General features: G+C 38.6%; 1 protein-coding gene across 9 annotated transcripts in view; it reads left to right on the top strand.

Moving 5' to 3' along the window:
• ATP6V1H (ATPase H+ transporting V1 subunit H) overlaps window positions 1–15,376 on the top strand; it is a 241,057-nt gene that overhangs the window by 59,928 nt on the left and 165,753 nt on the right. For 2 of the 9 annotated variants that reach the window (XM_081070992.1, XM_081070988.1), the window contains exon 1: window positions 14,606–14,853. The gene's annotated coding sequence lies outside the window, so the exon portion shown is untranslated. Of the gene's footprint in view, window positions 1–14,605; window positions 14,961–15,376 lie in introns of those variants that run through there. The other 7 variants (XM_081070994.1, XM_081070990.1, XM_081070993.1 and 4 more) reach the window with 5 other exon arrangements.

Genomic DNA, 15,376 nt, shown 5'->3' with positions numbered 1-15,376 from the left:
ACTGTGTCGTCTTCAATTTTTTGGAAGATTTTGAGCAGGATTGGTATTAGATCCTGTTTGAAGGTTTGGGAGAATTCACTAGTGAAGTCATCTGGTCCAGGACTTTTGCTTTTGGGACGGTTTTGGATGACTGATTCAATTTCACTACTGGTGATCGGTCTGTTTAGATTTTCCAGTTCTTCATGGTTCAGCCTAGGAAGGCTATATGTTTCTAAGAACTTGTGCATTTCTTCTAGGTTATTGAATTTGGTGGCATATAGTCCTTCATAGTATTCTTGTATGATCCTTTGTATTTCTGTGGTGTCTGTGATAACTTCCCCTTTTTCATTTCTGATTTTGTTAATTAGTGTCTTCTCTCTTTTTATCTTAGTGAGTTTTGCCAAGGGTTTGTCAATTTTGTTAATCTTTTCAAAGTACCCGCTCTTTGTCACATTAATTTTTTCTATTGTCTTTTTGTTCTCTATTTCATTTAGTTCTGCTCTGATTTTTGTTATTTCCTTTCTTCTGCTGACCTTGGGATTGATTTGTTCTTCTTTTTCTAGTTTTTAAGGTGTAACATGAGGTTGTTTATTTGGAATTTTTCTTCTTTCTTGAGATAGGCACGTAATGATATAAATTTCTCTCTTAAAACTGCTTTTGCTACATCTCCAAAATTTTGGTAGGATGTATGTCAATTGTCATTTGTTTCTTTGTATCTTTTGATCTCTCCTCTAATTTCTTCTTTGACCTGGTCATTCTTTAAAAGTATGTTGGTTAATCTCAATGTATTTGTGTTTTTTCCTGCTTTCTTTTTCAGTTGATATCCAATATCATAGCTTGTGATCAGAGAATATGCTTGGTATGATTTCAATCTTCTTAAATTTTCTGAGGCTGACTATGTCCCAATATATGGTCTATCCTTGAGAATGTTCCATGTACACTAGAAAAAAATTGTATAGTCTGATATTTTAGGATGAAGTGCTCTATAAATATCAATTATGTCCATTTCATCTAATGTGTCACTTAGGGCTGATATTTCGTTATTTATTTTCTGTTTGGATGATGTATCCATAGCTGTCAATGATGTATTTAAGTCCCCTAGTACAATTGTGTTTTGGTCAATTTCTCCCTTTAGTTCTGTTAGTAGTTGCTTGGTATATTTCGGTGCTCCCTGATTGGGGGGCATAAATATTCATGACATGTACGTCTTCTTGTTGTATAATCCCCTTTACATTGATGAAATGTCCATCTTTGTGTCTTGTTACCTTTTTCACCCTGAATTATGTTTCATCTGATATCAGTATGGCTACATCTGATTTTCTCTGGATACCATTTGCTTCGAGTTACAATTTCCACCCTTTCACTTTGAGTCTATGCTTATCCTTGTAGCTGAGATGTGTCTCTTGGAGACAGCATATGGTTAGGTTTAGGTGTTTGATCCAATCTGCTACTCTTTGCCTTCTTATTGTTGAGTTCAGTCCATTTACATCTAGGGCAATTATTGATATGTGAGGATTTCCTGTCATTCTATCTTTAGTTTTCTGGTACTGCTGTGTCTCCATTGTTTCTTTGCCTTTTTGTTGTTGTCTATTATTTCTGTGTGGTGGTATTCTATGATGTTTCCCTCTGTTTCTTCTTTTACTATAGTATATATTTCAGTTCTGGATTTTTTTTTAAATGGTTACCCTTAAGTTTATGTAAAAGAAAGTATGATATTTAGAGTATTCCATTTTCTTCAGCACACTGACTTTCTCCATTCCCATATTCCAGTTCATGCCTGTACTCTTTCCCTTTTTATCTTTTGGTTGTCACAAATTTTCCCTGTTGATGGTGGTCAAATAGCCTCTTTTAGTATTCTTGTAGTGCAGGTCATTTATTAGAAAATTCCCTCAGCTTCTGTATGTCTGGAAAGGTCTTTATTCCTCCTTCATCAGGGAGCATCCTCCAATCAGGGAGCACCGAAATATACCAAGCAACTACTAACAGAACTAAAGGGAGAAATTGACCAAAACACAATTGTACTAGGGGACTTAAATACATCATTGACAGCTATGGATACATCATCCAAACAGAAAATAAATAACGAAATATCAGCCCTAAGTGACACATTAGATGAAATGGACATAATTGATATTTATAGAGCACTTCATCCTAAAATATCAGACTATACAATTTTTTTCTAGTGTACATGGAACATTCTCAAGGATAGACCATATATTGGGACATAGTCAGTTTGCTGGATGTATTATTCTTGGCTAATAATTTCTCCCTTTCAATAGTTTGAATATTTGGTTACACTCCCTCCTGGCTTGTAGAGTTTCTGTTGAAAAATCTGAGGATAATCTAATGGGCTTTCCTTTGTAGGTTACTGTCTTCTTTTTCCTGGATGCCTTGAGGATTCTTTCTTTGTCATTGATTTTAGACAGCTTCAATACAATGTGCCTTGGAGAAGGCCTGTTGTGATTGCGGTAATGAGGTGTTCTATTTGCTTCTTGGATTCGAGGATCCAGTTCTGTCCACAAGTTTGGGAAGTTCTCATCGACAATTTGTTTGAATATATTCTCTGTTCCCTTCTTTCTTTCTTCTTCTTCTGGTATGCCCATTATTCTTATACTATTCTTCCTGATATAGTCAGAAAGTTCTTGTAGAGTTGTTTCATTTCTTTTAAGTCTCAAGTCTCTTCTTCTATCCTTGTCATTTCCAGTTTTCTGTCTTCGATGTCACTGATTCTTTCCTCCATCTGGTCAACTCCACTACCTAAAGTGGCTATTTTATTCTTAATTTCTTCTATTGAATTCTTAATCTCCAGAAATTCTATTTGGTTTCTTTTTTAAATTTCAATCTCTTTCGTAAAATGCTCGTGTTTTTCTTTGATTGTGTTTCTGAGTTAACTAAACTGCCTTTCTGTGTTTTTTTGCAGCTCGTTGTTTTTTCAGAACTGCAATCTTGAATTCTATGTCATTTAAGTCACATATTTCCATATCTTTAAGTTCCTTTTCTGGAGACTTTTCAGTTTCTTTCTGAGCTGTCTTGTTGCCTTGGTTATTCATGGCAATTACTGATTTATGATTTCTTTTCCTAGGCATCTACAGGAGTGGCTTTTGGCACAGCTTGATAGGAAGAGGTCTTTCTTGTGTTTTGAAGTTCCAAAGCTCTTCCTGTACCAGATTCGGAGCCCGTGTGTTTCAGCAGTTCTGTTTACTCCTGCAGGGATCAGCCCAGATAGGTGGGGCCAGGGGCGGGGTGAGTTGTGAGAGGTGGCCCAGAGCAACGGCGGTGACCACCACCACAGCCGGTCCTGCTTCCACAGCTCCCTCCCCTTTGCCAGAACTAGTTGGTCTGTGAATCTGTGTCTGCTGTCCACAGTTCTCAGAATAGCAAAATTCTGTTCTTTTGATCTGACACTGCTACTCTTCTGCTTCTAGCACCGGTCAGGGAGAGCGGGGTGCGCTCTGGGGAGTAGGGAGGGGGCGGGTAGTCTCAGTGCCTAAGGTTTCCATTCTCTGCTCAGCAGTGAGGGCTTAAACCACCTTTTTCAGCCTTCTTCTCTCAGTCTTTTGTCTGAGGTTTCTGCCGTGAGGGTTTAGTTCAGCCGAGTTATATGCTGTCCCCTCATCCCTGTGGGGTGTAAACAGAGCCCTAGCAGTCCAAGTTCTTCCCTCTCCCGCAGCTCCCGGGATGCAGAGAGCTTGGAGCACTGAGCTAGGTCTTCATCCTGTGCCCAAGAGGCTCTGTCTCTGCACTTCTACATTCCCCCTCCCCCCATTCACGCGATTTGCCCACCTTTAGGTGAATTCAGTAGTGGGCCTTTCGTCTTGCCCGTCTGCTGTGCAAGAAGTCCTTTGTGGAGTTATTGTTGTTCTATTAGTTGTAAATTCCAGTGGCCCTTTCCAGAGGCTCACCTCCCCCTGCCATTTTGATTACCTGTATTCTTTTTTAAGATTAAATTTACTGGGGTGTCATTATTTAGTAAAATAGTATTGTTTCAAATGTACATTTCTTTATCATCTATATCATGTATATATTGCATTGTCTGTTCACCACCTAGAGTCAATTCTCCTTCCATCACCACATATTTGACACTTTTCCCTCTTATAAGAGGGAAACCACTTAGCCTCTGGTAACCATTAAACTGTTGTCTGATTCTGTGAGTTCTCGTTTTTTTGTTTCTCTTATTTTTTTTGTTGCTTTCAGTTTTTATCCCACATACCAGTTTGAATAATTAAATTTGTGAAGTCATCATATGGCATTTGTCTTTCTCAGTCTTACTTATTTCACTTAGCATAATATTCTTTAGGTCCATCCATGTTTTTACGAATGGTAAGATTTCACTTTTGTTTTAATAGTCGAGTAGTACTTTGTTATATAAATGTACCACATTTTCTTTAACAAGTCATTTATTGATGGACATTTCGGTTGTTTCCATATCTTGGCTATTGTGAATAGAACTGCAAGAAACATAGAGGTGCATATATTTTTTCTAATTAATGTCATGGATTTTTTTGATAAAAACCCATTAGTGGAATTGCTGGGTCATAAGGTAATTCCATTTTTCATTGTTTGAAGAACGTGCATACTGTTTTCTACAGTGGCTGCACCAATTTGCAATCCCACCAACAGTGCAGGAGAGTTCCCTTTTCTCCACATCCTTGCTAACACTTGTTGTTGATTATATTGACAATAACCATTCTGACCGGAGTGAGGTAGTATCTCATTGTAGTTTTTATTTGCATTTCTCTGATGATTAGTGACATTGAGTATCTTTTCATATGTCTGTTGGCCATCTGTATGTCCTCTTTAGAGAAATGTCTCTTCATATCCTCTGCCCATTTTTTAATTGGGTTGTTTGTTCTTTTGGTGTTGATTTATATGAGGTTTATAAAATGAATTTTGGATATTAATCCCTTATCAGATGTGTCATTGGCAAATATCTTTTCCCTTTCAGTAGAATACCTTTTTGTTTTATTCCTGGTTTCCTTTGCTGTGAAAAAACGTTTTAATTTGATGTAGTCCCACATGTTTATTTTTTCTTTTGCTTCCCTTGCTTGAGGGGACATGTAAGTACAAATGTGACTAAGGGTAAATTCTGCAAATTTGTTTCTTATATTTTCTTCTAGGAGTTTTATGGTTTCAGGTCTTACATTTAATCCATTTTGACTTTATTCTTGTATGTGGTTTAAGAAGATGATCCAGTTTCATTTTTTTTTTTTGCATTTATCTGTCCAGTTTTCCCAGCACCATTTACTAAATAGATTCTCTTTACCTCAATATAAATTCTTGCTTCCATTGTCATAGATTAAATGACAGTATATGAATGGATTTATTTCTGGGCTCTCTATTCTGTTCCATTGAGCTATGTGTCTGTTTTTATGCCAATACCATGCTGTTTTGATTACTATAGTTTTGTAGTATGATTTGATGTCACGTAGCATGATACCTCCCACTTTGTTCTTATTTCTCAAGATTGCCATGGCTATCCATGGTCTTTTCCGGTTCCATATAAATTTTAGGATTATTTGTTCTAGTTCTGTGAAAAATATCATTGGTAATTTGATAGTGTTTGTGTTTAATCTATATACTGCCTTAGGTAGAATGGGTATTTTAACTATATTAATTCTTCCTGTCCATGAGCATGTATATGTTTCCATTTATTTGTATCTTCTTTAATTTCTCTCTTCAGTGTCATAATTTTCTGAGTACAGTTCTTTTACTTCTTCAGTTAAATTTATTCCTAAGTATTTATTGTTTTTGAAGCAATTGTAAATGGAATTGTTTATTTAATTGCTCCTTCTGATAGTTTGTTATTGGTGTATACAAGTGCAACTGATTTCTGAATATAATTTTGTGTCCTGCTACTTTACTAAATTTATTTATCAGTTCTAAAGTTTCTTGGTGAAGGCTTTAGGGTTCTTTATATATAGTATTATGTCATCTGCAAAGAATGACAATTTTACTTCCTCCTTTCCAATTTGGATGACCTTTTCTTTTCCTTTTCTTATCTGATTGCTGAGGCTAGAATTTCCAGTATTATGTTGAATAAAAGTGATGAAAGTGGGCACCCTTGACTTGTTCCTGTTCTTAAGGGGGAATGATTTTACCTTTTCCCCACTGAGTATGATATTAGCTTTGAGTTTGTCATATATGGCCTTTATTATGTTGTGATATGTTCCCTCTATTTCCACTTTGCTGAGAATGTTTACCATAAGTGAATGCTGGATTTTGTCAAATGCTTTTTCTGTATCTATTGATATGACCATATGTTTTTTATTTTTAATTTTGTTAATGTGATGTATCACATCAATTGATTTGCTGATAGTGATCCAACCTTGCATACCAGGAATGAGTCCCACTTGATCGTGGTGTATGATCTTTTTAATGTATTGCTGAATTTGGTTTGCTAATATTTTGTTGAGGATTTTTGCATCTATGTTCATTAGAAATATCAGCCTATAGTTTTCTTTCTTTTGTAATGTGTTTGTCTGGTTTTGGGATCAGGGTAATAGTGTCCTTATAAAATGAGCTTGAGACTTCCCTCCTGAAGGATTTTTTTGAGTAGTTTGAGAAGAATAGGTCATAATTCTTTTTTGAATGTTTGGTAAATTTTACCTGTGAGGTCACCTTGTCTAGCATTTTTTTTTTTTGGAGCTTGTTGATTACTGATTCAATTTCATTGGTAGTAATTGATCTGTTCAGATTTTCTATTTTTTCGTGATTCAGCCTTGGGAGATTGTGTGCTTCTAGGAATTTATCCATTTCTTCCAGATTGTCTAATTTGTTGGCATATAGTTGCTCATAGAATTTTCTTAAAGTATTTTGTATTTCTGTGGTGTCTGTTGTCACTTCTCATCTTTCATTTCTGATTTTATTATTTTGGGTCCTCTCTTTTTTTCTTGATGAATCAGGTAAAGGTTTGTCAATTTAGTTTATTTTTTCAAAAAACCAGCTCTAGCTTTCATTGTTCTTTTGTATTGTTGGTCTCTATATTATTTATTTCCACTCTGATCTTTACTATTTCCTCTTTGTACTCACTTTGGACTTATTTTGCTGTTCTTTGTCTAGTTCCCTCAGGTGTAAAGATAGACCGTTGATTTGATATTTTTCTAGTTTCTGTAGGTTGGCCTGTATTGCTATGAATTTCCCTCTTAGGACTGCTTTCACTGCATCCCATAGATTTGGGGTCGTGGTGTTTTCTTTTTCATTTGTCTCAAGGTATCTTTTGATTTCTTCCTTGATCTCATTGTTGACCCATTCATTATTTAGTAACATGTTATTCAGGCTGCATGTATTTGTGTGTTTTCCAGGGTTTTTTTTTGTTTTTTTTTGTTTTTGTAATTGATTTCTAATTCCATAGCAATGTGGTCAGAGAAGATGCTAGATATGATTTCAATTTTCTTAAATTTATTGAGACTTGTTTTGTGGCCTAACATGTGGTCTATCTTGGAAAATGTTCCATGTGCACTCAAGAAGCATGTATATTCTGCACCTTTGGTGTGAAATGCTCTAAAAACATTGATTAAATCCAACTGGTCTAATGTGTTATTTATGTCACTATTTCCATAAAGATTTTCTGTCTGGAGGGTCTGTCCCTTCGTGTCATTGGTGTGTTGAAGTCCCCTAGTATGATAGTGTTACTGTTGATCCCTGTCTTTATTGGTCAATATCTGTTTTATATATTTAGGTGCTCCTAAAGTGTGCATAGATGTTTATCGGGGTTATATCCTCTTGTTGGATCAATCCCTTTATTGTTATGTAGTGCCCTTCTTTATCTTTTATTATATTCTTCATTTTAAAATCTGTTTTGTACAATATAATTACTGCTGCTCCAGATTTTTTCTCATTTCCATTTGCATGAAATATCTTATTCCATCCCTTTACTTTCAGCCTGTGTGTGTCATTTGATCCGAGGTGAGTCTCTTGTATGCAGCATATCCAAGTGTCTTGTTTTCTTATCCACTCAGCCACCCTATATCTTTTGATTGGAGCATTTAATACATTTACATTTAAAGTGATTATTGATAAGTACATAATTATTGCCATTTTGTTATTTGTATTTCTGGTATTCATTAATTAGATTGTTTTCATCTTTCTTCTGCTTAAAAAAGCACTTTTAGCATTTCCTGCAATGCTGGCTATGCGGTAACGAATTCCTTTAACTTATTCTTTTCTGGGAAGCTTTTTATTTTTCTTTCAATTTTAAATGATAGCTTTGCTAAGTAAAGCAATCTATGTTGTAGGCCTTTGTTTTTCATCACTTTGAATATCTCCTGCCACTCCCTTCTGGCCTGCAAAGTTTCTATAGAAAAGTCAGCTGATAGTCTTAATTGTGCACCTTGTAAGTGACTCTCTTTGTGTTTAACCTTTGTCATTTTAACTATAATTCATCTTGGTGTGGGCCTGTTGGGTTCATCTTGGCTGGAACTCTGTGCACTTCCTGGGCTTGTATGTCGATTTCCTTCACTGGGTTAGAGAATTTTTCGGACATTAGTTTTTCAAATATGTTTTCAATTGCTTGCTCCCTCTTTTCTTCTTCTGGTTTTCCTATGATGTGCATGTTGTTGCACTTGATGTTATGCCACAGGTCTTTTAAACTGTTTTCATTGTTTTTTATTCTTTTTTTTTCTTTTTGTTTTTCTGATTAGGTGATTTCTGTTACCTTGTTTTCTAAGTCACTGATTTGATCCTCTGCTTCATCTAATCTGCTGGTAATTCCTTCCAGTGTGTTCTTTATTTTTGTTATTGTATTTTTAATTCTGACTGGTTATGTTTTATGATTTCTGTATTCTTCTTTATGTTCTCACTAAGTTCCTTAAACAGTCTTATAATAAGTGTTCTGAACTCTGTCTCTGATATGTTGGTTACCTCTGTTTCATTTAGTTTCAATTCTGGAGGATTCTTCTGTTCTTTTATTTGGGACATGTTTGTTTCCTCATTCTGGCTGTCTCTCTGTGTTTGCTTCTATGTATTAGGTAGATCCCATATATCTCTCAGTCTTTGCTGGGTGGTCTTATGTAATATGTGTCCCCTATATTTGAATTGTACAGTCTACCTATTGTCCTGTGTGTGCTGTTCCTGTGTGTTGTGTGTATTTTCCTGTTGTAGTTGAATTTTGATTGCTTTTGGTTTGTGAGTGCCTGGGATTGCCTCCCAGGCTGACTAGCTGTGAGAATTGGCTGTGACCATAGTGTATGAGCTGCTGTGTGATGTTGACCCCTCAGATGAGGCGTGGCTCCTATGGCCTCTTGTGCCTGTAGAGAATTCCCTTTGGGTGTATCACTTGTAGGTCATACCTGGTAATGCTCTGGTTTGGTCTGGAGTTGGCCTCTGGGTGTGTTGATTCTTGTGCCTCTTGAGCTGGACTCTCATATAGGGTGATTTCAGAACAAAACAAGCCAACAAGCACAACAACAGCAACAAAAATAAATGCACTTACAAATAAAAACAGCTGACAGCCAGCACTCAACACAAACAAAAATGTCAAAAATACAAAAAACAAAACAAAAAACAAAACAAAAAACAGCAATACCAAAAAAAATCAATACAGAAAAACAGAAAGGAGGAGGAAAAGTAGAGCAAGGAAAAGAAAAAAAAAGAGAGAAAGGGGGAAGAAAAAATAAATGTATAAATAACTAAAAATGATGATAATAATTTAAAAAAAAAGAAAGAAAGAAAAGGAAGAAAACAGCACCAGTCTTGGTTAAGTCCACCAAGCTATCTCCGGTTTGTCCTCTGCTGTAGAAAATCTCCTCTCCGTCTTGTGGAGGCAGAGCTGGCCACCTGGTGTCCAAACTGACCCTGGCAACGCAGTTCTAGATGAGTGGGGCTATGGGGTGTGGTTGGTAGTTTTTACAAAGTCAGTGCAGTTTCTGCTCTCGCCTGCACAAATGCGCACTGAGAGCACCACCGCTAGCAACCAGGAGGTGGGTTTCTTCTCTGTGAGCAAGTCGCCTAGGTCTTAGGGCACTTCTTCCATTGGGGGGCGTGGATAGCATGAGATTTCTGAGCTTCTGAAAGCCCAAGGCTGCCTCTGCAAGCCGCTGCTAACAACTGCATGTCTCTTTGCAGCTCTAATTGCCCTATCAGGAACCGCCCAGAAAAGGTGGGAGCTGGGTAGGCAGGTGCCTTTGTCTCCCTTGCCAGCCCAGCAGTGTCACACTCCTCCCAACCTCTTCTCTAGGTCACAGCTGCAAACTGGCTTTTTCCAGTTCTTGAGGGCTGCAGCTCCTCTGTAATCTGATACAACTCCTTTCGGTCTGGGTCTGTGTCCTTCTTTATGCTTGCTATCTCTTTGTTGAAATTCTCACTAAGGTCCTGCAGCATTCTTATAATCAGTGTTTTAAACTCTGTCTCCGGTAGGTTGGTTGCCTCCACTTCATTTAGTTCCATTTCTGGAGGTTTCTTCTGTCCTTTTATTTGGGACATATTTCTTTGTTTTCTCATTCTGGTTGCTGCTCTGTGTTTGCTTCTATGTATTAGGTAGTTCACTTATATCCCTCAGTCTTTTCTGGGTGGCCTTATGTAGTTTGTGTAGTCAAATTGTGCAGTCTACCTAATCTCCTGTGTATGTGTTCCAGAGGTGTTCCTTGTGTTGTGTGTGTTCTCCTGTTGTAGTTGAACCTTGATTGTTTTTGGCTTGTCAGTCAGTGGGATTGACTCCCAGGCTATGTGGATTGGCTATGCTCAATCCTCAGTGTATGAGCTGCTGTATGAGGGCTGACTGCTCAGAGGAAGCTTTTCCTCTGTGGGCTCTTGTGCCTATTGAGAACCCCCTTTGGGTGTGCCACTTGTGGATCTAACCAGGTAGTGCTCTGGTGTGGTCTGAAGCTGACCTCTTCTTGGGTGTGTTGTTTCTGGTGTCTCTTGTGTGGGGCTCTCATGTAAGGCAATTTAAGCTCTGCCTGTCACCAGCCCATGGCTACCTGGTAGGAGCCTCAAAGCTGTATGTGGTTGGCTGCTGCCCATGCTGGATCTGGAGTCATGTGGGGGTGGCATCACTGTGAACTGAGACTGGCTGCTACCAATATTGAGCCTGAGTCAGCTTAACAAAGGCCAAGGGCCCCCTAGGCCTGTTGCCACCTGTCGGCTACCTGTAAGTCCCAAATGTTGAAAGAGGCTCCTTAGGTGCATGTGTCTGGCTGGTTGACCCCCCCCACTATGACATTATGATGGCTATGACATCGCCAGGTGACAGGAATTTTTCAGCTCCATTATAATCTATGGGACCACCATGGTTTATGCATTCCACTATTGACAGAAATATGCTCGTGCAACACATGACTATATCAGAAATGAGAAAGGTAACCTCAGCACTAATTCTGTAGATATCATATTAATAATAGGGAATATTAGGAACAACTTTTTGCTAATAAATTGACAATTTAGATGAAACGGAAAAATTCTTTGAAAGACATACTATCAAATTTCACTTAAAAATAGATTGCTTACATAACCTTAAATCTATTAAAGACATTGAAATTGTAGTTACAAAAAACCTTCCCACACCCCAAAAAAACTTCAAGCCCAGATGACTTTCCTGGTGAATTTTGTGTTTTCAATTTTTAACCATCAAAATTAATACATGCTGATTGAAATACATGCAATTACATAGAAATGTTTAAAGTAGAAATCAAAAGTCAGCATATCACAACTCACTCTCTATAGTTATCCATTGTTTAGAAGCACTTTGATATGTGTCATTATAGATTTTTGTTACATACACACAGACACACATAAACATACAGCTGAACAAAAAAATATTATGTACATGTTATCTGAGATTGCTTTTTTCATTTAACATAATGTCTTCCTGTGTCAGAATTTAAAGCTCTATATAAATTCTTTTCTAATAATTGCATAATACTTCAATGCTTGATATTGTATTATTTTCTCCATTGCTCTGTTGATGGACTAAATTTGGATTGTGCTACAGACTGAATGTTTAAAATTACCTCAAAATTCATATGAAGCCCCAATTCCCAGTGTAACTATATTTGGAGATAAATATTTTATTGAGCTAATTAAGGTTAACTGAGGTTACAAGGGGGAGCCCTGATCCAATAGGATTAGTGTCCTCATATGAAGAGACAGGAGGGAGCTCTCCTGTGAGCTCGCTCTCTTCACCATGTGACACAAGGAAAGGGCAGCCATCTGTAAGCCAGGAAGAAAGCCCTCACCATGAACTGAAATGTCTAGCACTTTGATCTTGGAATTCCAGCCTCCAGAACTATGGGAAATAAATATCTGTTATTTACCACCTAGGCTATGGTATTTTGTTATGGCAGCCTGAGCTGACAACTACAAATTGCCTTCTATTTAAAAAAAAAAATGTTGCTATTATAAAATATACTGCACTGAAATTCCTGGTACATTTGCATACTCATGCTAATAGTTTTGCAGTAGAGATTCCTGGAAGTTTGATAACTTGGTTATGGAGTGTGGACATTTAACATTTGGGTAGATCTCCATAAGGATGTCATTCTGTAGTAAGGCCATGTTCATACCATAGCCTGGAATCTGCCTTCATATTTGGAATGACAAATTAATCAGGTACAAACAGTCATCCACCCACTTTCTCCACAGAGCACTACTGACATTTTCAGCTGGAAAATGCCTTGTGTGTGTCATTGTGGTGGTGTCCCCACTAAAAATTTATTTTTCCTAATCCCTGGGCACTGTATGCCAGTAGCACTCTATCTCTAGTCATTGCAATGACCCCAAAGTCCCACACAGCTTCAACGACCCCTGAGGGAATACCTTCCTCACTACCAGAATTTCTGAAACATGTATCAAGTTTAAAACGTTATTGTTAAAGGAAAAAGTTTTGTGACCCATAGGTTTGTTACCAATGAGTTATTTTACTAAGCTATCACTCAGGTTAGTTATCTGCAATCTTTTTTTGATTTTTATTCCACTTTGATTTTAATTTCAACTATTTTTTGGTAACCAAGTCCATCTTTAACTTAGGCTAGAGTTTCACATATACATAAATGGACTCGACATATAGCATCAATTTTATTTAAAAAAATTCAAATAAACAGAACAATAAAAAGAATACCTACCTATGTATTCAGTACTCAGATTTAAAAAGGTTAACATTTTGCAACATTAGGTAGAGTTCTTTCAAAAATTTTACTTTGTAACTATAATATAGGTATATAGCACACCCCTTTGTATCTTTCCTCAACAAACTTATGTTAAATTAGTATTTATCTTTCTCTTTATATTTGTGATAGGCAGGATAATGGTCCCCCAAAGGTGTCTATGTCTTAACCTCTGGAACCTGTGAAAATGTTAATTAGCATGGCAAAAGGGAACTAAGTTTGCAGATATGATTCCAGTGAAGAACCTTGAGATGGGAGGGTTGTTAGGATTATCCAGGTGGACCCATAAAATCAGAGAATCCTTCCCAGCTCTGGTCAGAGAGAGAGAGAGAGGCAGAGAGAGAGAGAGAGAGAGAGAGAGAGAGAGAGAGAGAGAGAGAGAGAGAGAGAGAGAGAGAGATAATGTTGCTGACTTTGAAGATGGAGGATGGGGGCTGTGAGCCAAGAAATACAAGCAGCCTCCAGAAACCAGAGAAGGCAAGGACATGGATTCTTCTCTAGAGCCTCCAAAAGGAACTCGGCCCTGCCAAACAGTCCAGGGAAACCCATGTCAGATAATTTGTGTTGGTTTAAGCCAGTAAATTTGTAGCAATTTGTTACAGCAGCAATAGAACATAATGCAGTATTATATACTGTTTTTGTAGGTATTAATTATCAATGTGTACCATTGGTTTTGATTGTTTTAAAACTTTACCTAACTTTAAATTTCTAGTAGAAATGTATTGGTTATACTTACAAATCTCTTCTAGTGCTGTCAACAAAAATGTGCTATTATATAGAGGGTGCCAAAACAATGTATACACATTTTAAGAAAGGAAAAACTTGTATTAAAATTGTAATACTCAATATACACCAGTAACAAAAGACGAATACAAGTCATGAGTATACATTATTTTTGGCATTCTCCTCCCGCCCCCCCCCCCCATACCTGGCCAGTAGTTGCAGTGTAGTATTATTACTCTTTATCATAAAACAAAGAGGGTAGTTGAGGCCTGGAATGGGGAAAACCTGGGCTCAAGATAGTATTGTCACACAAAATACTGTTACATTTAAATTTTAGATAAAAACATGAATTATTTTTTTTAAAGCATGATTGCAAGTATTGCATAGAACATACATTATTTGCTAAACCTGCAACCGCAGAGCAAGATGTCTTTTCTGACCCACGTCTCAGCATCAGTTTCATTCCCGTTAGTTAAAATCTGAATAAGAACGCCTGCTTTACTGAGCTGTTAGTCCAAGTGAAATTCAAGCTACTTAAAAGAACTAAATCAAACTTCACAAAAGTTAAGATAAATGACTTTTGGGCTGGCTCTTTGCCTCTGGCGGCTCGCTGGGTTTCGGGGTCCCCACGTCGCCGCACCGCACTGCCCTCCCATCAGAGCCGCCAGCCCCGGCTCCACCTCTGCAGTCCTCCTAGACTCCTACTTTGCTGGTCTTCTCCAAGCTAACTGCGGGATCCTAGCTAGTCCGTCCACAGCGCAACGCCCCTCCGCTGGCTGTTTTGGATCCTCCCGACTTCCGCTTCCGGGCGGTCACATGCCTCTGCTCACGTGACCGGCTTTCCTGTCATTCTACTGCAGCCGCTCGCGCTGGCTTCTGCCTGTGCAGCCCTCAACGTCTCTTTGGTGCTGGAACCTCTTCACTTTTCGGTATCCGAGTGCACCGCCGCCGCTCAGGCCTCCGGACCGGACAGGAGAGGTTCTGACTCGGCGCCCAGCCTGGAGGAGGCCCCGACGCTCCGGACCGACTGCCGCATCCTCCCTGCAGCCATTGGGTGCGTTGTAGGGTATCTAGGATTCGCATAGTACGGCCTCATTCAGGTTGTTTCGTCTCCGTCACCAGCGAAGTGAAGCGAAACCGGCGGTTTCTCCACCTTCCTTGGTGCGTGCTGTTGTTTCGCCGCCTAGGCCCCTCCTATCCTCCTCCGGTTCTGGTTCCCCCGATTTCTTTCCGTTCGGGCCTCAACTAGGTTTATGAAACTCCAGAGCTTTCCCCGCAGGGGCAAGGAACGTGAGGGGAGGCAGGCTGGGGAGAGAGGGAAGACAGATCAAAGGCATACTTTCCCCAGGATTGGGCCTTGGCCCTCGCCTGCTGGAGGTTCGAGTTGTTCAGGGACCAAGATGACCGAACTGAGACCCTTTCAGCTTCCCAGGAGGGGCCTCTGGGGCTGAACCTGTTTGGTTCCAGGATTCCACCTTGTCCCGGATGGAGCCAGTTTCTAGTATTTGGGCCCTGCCAGTCCACCTCGCTCTTCCTTGTTTAGGCAGCAATCCTCAAACGTAGAGATTAAGTTCCAA

The sequence above is a fragment of the Rhinolophus hipposideros genome (genome assembly GCF_964194185.1).
Source record: "Rhinolophus hipposideros genome assembly, chromosome: 13".
NCBI lineage: Eukaryota > Metazoa > Chordata > Mammalia > Chiroptera > Rhinolophidae > Rhinolophus > Rhinolophus hipposideros.
This window is presented reverse-complemented; position numbering and strand designations above follow the sequence as displayed.